This window comes from Bufo bufo, unplaced genomic scaffold (assembly GCF_905171765.1).
Source record: "Bufo bufo unplaced genomic scaffold, aBufBuf1.1, whole genome shotgun sequence".
Lineage (NCBI taxonomy): Eukaryota > Metazoa > Chordata > Amphibia > Anura > Bufonidae > Bufo > Bufo bufo.
Genome location: NW_024400110.1, coordinates 94,083 through 100,977, shown reverse-complemented (window position 1 = coordinate 100,977; position 6,895 = coordinate 94,083). Strand labels below are relative to the sequence as shown.

The 6,895-nt window shown below is 43.0% G+C and overlaps 1 long non-coding RNA gene across 1 annotated transcript; it reads right to left on the bottom strand.

Moving 5' to 3' along the window:
* Positions 1-3,074: 3,074 nt before the first annotated feature.
* Positions 3,075-5,841, bottom strand: LOC120983696. The gene is made up of 3 exons (XR_005775170.1): positions 5,568-5,841; positions 3,947-4,379; positions 3,075-3,130 (listed from the first exon to the last, which is right to left on the bottom strand). It is a non-coding gene; the product is annotated as an uncharacterized LOC120983696 (long non-coding RNA).
* Positions 5,842-6,895: the final 1,054 nt, after the last annotated feature.

Here is a 6,895-nt window from a genome sequence, read left to right as displayed (position 1 = left end):
CCCGTGGACCGCACAGGGCGGGGGATTGGTTGGAACGCAGGCTAAGTGGGGCAAATGTACTTAGCAATAGTACATATAGTATCATAATCAATCGAGTATGCTTGCATAATTTTAAAGAAGGTTTATATATAGATACATTGTGATGAAAAGTTCATTTAGTATACAGTGGGCCATGTTAGGCCAATATACACAATCATCCTAAAACACTATATTAACAACCATGACAAAAATAACACATGCATAATATATATGACAAATAAATAAATAAATAAATATAGTGCAAATATACAAGGTAGGGTTGTTAAGATACAGTAGGCACAATATAGGCCACCTGACCCAGAAATAGCGCCACTAGGGTAACCAAACAAAACACCACATAGATTGTGATAAAGAATGCATATATATGTATTGAAAAACCCACATATCACAGTTCATAGTCAATTAATAACTCATAAATTCATAATCGATTAAAAACTCACATAACAATTCATGATCAATTAATAGCTCAAACAGAATTATTTACACATACCCAGACGTGCGAATTTAGTATAATAAATATAACCTACAGAATCTACGTCAAATCCCCTGAGTCTGGATAATCATTGACAACATCAATATAAACAATTGTCTCAGACAACCGATACATTCATCTACATCTATCCAAAGACTTAAAGCCCAGAGGGCCAACCAGGTGGGAGACCGTGCACCGGGGAGCAAGGGGCCAGTAGCGCAAGCGCATTATGAAAAGAGCAAGATATTCAATAGATACAAATACATATATTGAAAAATATATATATACGAGAACGAGGGATAACATATTGTGTCACTGGAAATATAATTACAAGTATATAACGTTACATAAAATATATCATAGTATATAAATATAGTTATTAAAGCAGTGACACCAATACAAAGAGCTCAAGGAGGACATTTTCAATAAAAAAGGGTGGCTCAACGACTGTACAAATAAAGTGACCAAAGGTGCCTAAAGTGCTTAAAGTGCTAAGTGTCAAATATACTCCATAGGGAAGGAAGTGAAGTCAACGATTTCCAAGGTTCCCATGGTCAGATGACCAAAGGTACCCAAAAATGCTTAAAGTGCCAAGTGTCGAGTATGCTCCATGAAAAAGGAAGTGAAGTCCATGGCTTCAGTGGGTCCCATAGTCAGGTTTCAGTGGGTCTTTGTGGAACCTAAAACATGAGGTAAAAGGGGTGAGAAAAGGGTGAAACGTGCTGATACCCATAAAGATAACCAAGGGGTAGATGATTAAAACATAATCTTTATTAGATCAAGACAAGATCTATGTGTAAAAACCCGTGAAAGTTAGTTCTTCATTTAAACCCTCTGGAAACTGTGAACCAAGGTTGAAGATCCACCTTGATTCAGAACAAAGCAACCTTTTGGAGATAAAGACACCCCTAATGTTGCCCCGAACAATGTCCAGTCCTGCCACCCGTAAATCATCATACCTGCCCTCATGACAATCCAAGAAATGGGTTGCCACTGATGTCAGGGGTTTCTCCCCCTTGCTTCTGTCTCGTGCTGCTAAGCGAATATTCGATGTATGTTGTTGTACTCTTTTCCTGAGCTCCTGCATGGTCTGGCCCACATAGATCTTGTTACAGGGGCAGAGCAGGGCGTAGACAACATTCCTGGAACGGCAATTGACATAGTGTTTTAAATCTACACTGCGGTTATCTCCATAGGAGAGAGTATCCGAGTGGAGCATGAACTGGCAAATATTACAATCCCCACAGGGATATGTGCCCTTCAATGCGCCACCCCTGGCCGTGGAAACAACAGGTCGTTGGAAGTGGCTACGTACCAGGGTATCTTTAAAATTAGGTGCCCTCCGAGCCACAATCCTGGGTGTTTCATCCACATGCGAGGCTAATTTGGCATCCGAGCGAAGTAAGAACCAGTGTGTATTTAGAATTCTGTAAAGATCAGACCACTGGTTATTATACCTGGTGATTAAACGTATTTTATTATCTCTTGATTTTACCTTAGGTATAAATAGATCTTCGCGATTAGCCCCTTTGGCCCTCTCGAATGCCTGGGCTGTGACCTTTTTGGGATAACCCCTCTCATTCAAACGTGATGTCAGATCTTGTGCGGCCTCTTTAAAATCATTCAGATCGGAACAGTTGCGTCGTAGACGTAAGAACTGGCCCCTAGGTATCCCCTTCTTTAGATGTGTCGGGTGGAAGCTGGCAAAATGAAGTAAGTTATTGGTGGCAGTGCTTTTTCGAAACAGGGATGTAACAATTTTGGAGTCTCTCAATCTGATCCGGAGATCCAGGAACTCGACTTCAGAATCCGAAATCTTATGCGTTAGGAATATATTCAATGGGTTCTTGTTTAGATGGCCAATGAACTCCTCGCAATTTTGTTGTGACCCCTGCCAAAGAAAGACGATGTCGTCGATAAATCGGTACCAACCAATCACCTGGTTTCTGAATTGGTCCAATGGGTACACAAGTGTGGCCTCCCACCAACCCAAAAACAGGTTGGCATAGGAGGGTGCACACCGTGCACCCATGGCTGTGCCAGAAACTTGTCTGTAAAAGGTCCGATCGAAGACAAAGTAATTGTGCGTGAGCACGAACTCCAGTAAACTCACCAGGAATGTGTGATGAGCCGCGTCACCAGTAGTGGAGCCAGACAGGAAGAATTTCACAGCCTCTAGTCCATCATTGTGAGCAATATTTGAGTACAGTGACTCGACATCACAGGTAACCATCAGGGTACCGGGAGGTAGGGTGATGTCTCCTAATACCTGAATTAGATGCATAGAGTCCCGAATGTAGGATTTAAGGCCCAAAACAAAAGACTGCAAGAAAAAGTCCAAATAAATACAGGCTTGCTCACACAGGCCCCCAATCCCTGCCACAATTGGGCGGCCAGGTGGATTTTGTAAATGTTTATGAACCTTGGGCAACATATAGAACGTAGGTGTGATGGGGCAACTCACCTCCAAGAACAGATGGGCCCATAATCCTGGGGCAAGAGGCTAGTACCCAGTGCCCTCCAAAACCCAGTGGCGAGGTTGGTTTCGCCACATATGTCCTTTGGTGTGTCTCTTTTAATCAGAGTTGGTGCAACTTTCGTAAAGTAAACTTTAAACCACTAGTAGGAAAGTAAATTCGTGAGAAGACTGAAAAGCCACATTTAAAGGGTTTCTGTCACCCCACAAAACTCATTTTTTTTTTTGGATAGTTATATTCCTCATAGTGCGATATAGGAGAATATAATGGTCTTACTTACTTTCATGCGGCCGTTTCTTTAGAAAACAAAGTTTTATAATATGTAAATGAGGGCTCTACCAGCAAGTAGGGCGTCTACTTGCTGATAGCCGCAGCAGAAAACCGCCCCCTCGCCGTGTTGATTGACAGGGCCAGCCGTGATCTCCTCCTCCGGCCGGCCCTGTCAGTATTTCAAAAATCGCGCGCCTCTGTTCATTCGGCGCAGGCGCTCTGAGATGAGGAGGCTCGTCTCCTCAGCACTCCCTCAGTGCGCCTGCGCCGATGACGTCTTCTCTTTCGGTGAGGTCATCGGCGCAGGCGCATTGAGGGAGTGCTGAGGAGACGAGCCTCCTCATCTCAGAGCGCCTGCGCAGAATGAACAGAGGCGCGCGATTTTTGAAATACTGACAGGGCCGGCCGGAGGAGGAGATCCCGGCTGGCCCTGTCAATCAACACGGCGAGGGGGCGGTTTTCTGCAGCAGCTACCAGCAAGTAGACGCCCTACTTGCTGGTAGAGCCCGGATTTACATATTATAAAACTTCGTTTTCTAAAGAATCGGCCGCATGAAAGTAAGTAAGACCATTATATTCTCCTATATCGCGCTATAAGGAATGTAACTATCCAAAAAAAAAAAAAAGAGTTTTGTGGGGTGACAGAAACCCTTTAAACTTCAAATGTTGAGGTTAAGAGAAATCTTACCATTTATTCCTCCTCAGTTAGCACAAACGAAGTAACTTGTTACGTAGCGGTCTTGTGATTTCGAACACCAATGATAAACCTCGCAGTATCTTTATAGGTGTGTTGGATCCTGTCTTTCCACTCAGAAACCTATGGGTTAAGAGAGAGAAATTTTGTAGTTTTCGTAATTTTGGTAAGTGATACAAAAAGATCTATCTGTCTAAGGAGAACGTTACTTACAGACATATTTGCCACTACACCTGGCCTCTGTAAATGTTTGAGGACCAGCAGGGCCTCAAGATAATAAATGATTTCAAGTTTTGAATGTGTTTTTTAGGATTCGTCCTTGGGCAGCCTTGATTTCATCTAAGAAGTAAGAAGAAAGGTTTTCCTACATCCAGGAGCTTCATACATTCAGTATGGCGTCTTCATATTAATTTTCAGTGTCAGGTACCTAAAATAAGACAAAGATTGTGTGTGTGTGTGTGTGTATACAGTACAGACCAAAAGTTTGGACACACCTTCTCATTCAAAGAGTTTTCTTTATTTTCATGACTATGAAGGCATCAAAACTATGAATTAACACATGTGGAATTATATACATAACAAACAAGTGTGAAACAACTGACAATATGTCCTATTCTAGGTTCTTCAAAGTAGCCACCTTTTGCTTTGATTACTGCTTTGCACACTCTTGGCATTCTCTTGATGAGCTTCAAGAGGTCGTCCCCTGAAATGGTCTTCACTTCACAGGTGTGCCCTGTCAGGTTTAATAAGTGGGATTTCTTGCCTTATAAATGGGGTTGGGACCATCAGTGGCGTTGAGGAGAAGTCAGGTGGATACACAGCTGATAGTCCTACTGAATAGACTGTTAGAATTTGAATTATGACAAGAAAAAAGCAGCTAAGTAAAGAAAAACGAGAGGCCATCATTACTTTAAGAAATGAAGGTCAGTCAGTCAGCCGAAAAATTGGGAAAACTTTGAAAGTAAGGGCTATTTGACCATGAAGGAGAGTGATGGGGTGCTGCACCAGATGACCTGGCCTCCACAGTCACCAGCCCTGAACCCAATCGAGATGGTTTGGGGTGAGCTGGACCGCAGAGTGAAGGCAAAAGGGCCAACAAGTGCTAAGCATCTCTGGGAACTCCTTCAAGACTGTTGGAAGACTGTTTCAGGGGACTACCTCTTGGAGCTCATCAAGAGAATGCCAAGAGTGTGCAAAGCAGTAATCAAAGCAAAAGGTGGCTACTTTGAAGAACCTAGAATATGACATATTTTCAGTTGTTTCACACTTGTTTGTTATGTATATAATTCCACATGTGTTAATTCATAGTTTTGATGCCTTCATAGTCATGAAAATAAAGAAAACTCTTTGAATGAGAAGGTGTGTCCAAACTTTTGGTCTAAACTGTATATATATATATATATATATAAAACAAAACAAAAAACAAAAAAAATATATATATACATATACACACACACACACACACACACATAAAACAGTAGGTGTACTGTCTCAAGAGGTTTCTGAAAGTTCACAATTTTCATGTTAGTAAGGTGTTAATACTTGTTAGCTACATTTGAACTACATGTGAAAACAGGAATAAGGTAGATATTTATTTAAAGGAATCATAACTCACCTTTTACTGACAACTTCTTTCGAAATTCCTTTGGATAATCTCTTCTGTATATCTTCTGCAACGGTCCTGAAGGATTCGCAGGACTTAGAGCTTCGGCATTTTGTCAGAGAGATTGGTTGCTCTCATATTGTATCTCATGATTTTGTGTACGTTCTTCAGGTAGTTGAAAATAGTCTGGTCGGCAAGCTTCTGGTCACATAGCTTGTTGAAGAAGGCACTGACTTTTTCTATGTCCCTCACAAATTCCAGGCTGACCTTGTGTGGGTTCATGGCATAAAGGTGTAATGACCGGCGTCACGCAAAGGGAGGGAAATGGGAAGGCCCTGTCCAAGGGAGAGGGAAAGGTGGTGACCCCTAACTCACCTTGCGGCTGGCACCTGACTGCCCTGACGTCCCTAGACGGGTTCCTCACCCGTGCGGCGATCGCGTGCCTAAACCCTGGCTTTCCCTAAGATGAGCCCTATGTCGTGAACGGGGCGGTGGGATCACTAGTCCGCACCACTGAACTAAGAGGGAAACACCAGGGAGAGGACAGACAATACAGACAAACATATAATCCCAGGTGGGCGACAACAGCGGACAACAAAAGCACAACAGGGATCCGGAGGGTAACGCTCTGGAACAACAACCAGGAATCACAGCTACACAGCTCCAGTGGGTCAGTATAGAAGTCCAGGCAGGAAGCTCTATATCTGGCAACCAGAGAAGTGAGAGATGGGAATATAAGGAGGATGGGATTGCTGGACAAGAAACAGCTGAGGAGGAGAAGCTACGGATCCCTGAGTGAGCCAAAAAGGATTGCAAGGCAAACCCAGAAAGCTACCATTAATAAACTGCACTGTCTTTGTACATAGAGCGTGCAGCCACCCGCTGCGACTTCCTGACCCCGGGTATAACGGAGTCAGGTGTGGCTCTTGACACCCTCGTGACAAAAGGAATCTCCAAACGTTTTCCACCTCCTGAGTATAGTTTGTCACTCCCAATGAATGTTCTAAATCGGACTCCAAACTCTTCAGCATGGGATGATCCAACGAATGGCGATCATATAGTCCTGCAGCCTTCGTCTCTTTTCTCACGTCGAGCGACCATTTTGTCTGTAGTACTCTAGATTTGTAAAGTAAAGCACATTGAGTCAGACTAAAGATACTTTACACCATTGCTAAGGATTATGGGCCACTTTTATTAAGACGGGTGATTTAGGCGCTGGTCTTATTACCTTGGGGTAAGTTAGTCAATCTATCAGGACAATATATGCTTTTGTGTCCTTTTCTTCACCGGTTTCTTGGGAAGTGGGCTTCATCGGCAAGCTTTGACTATTATCTTGATTA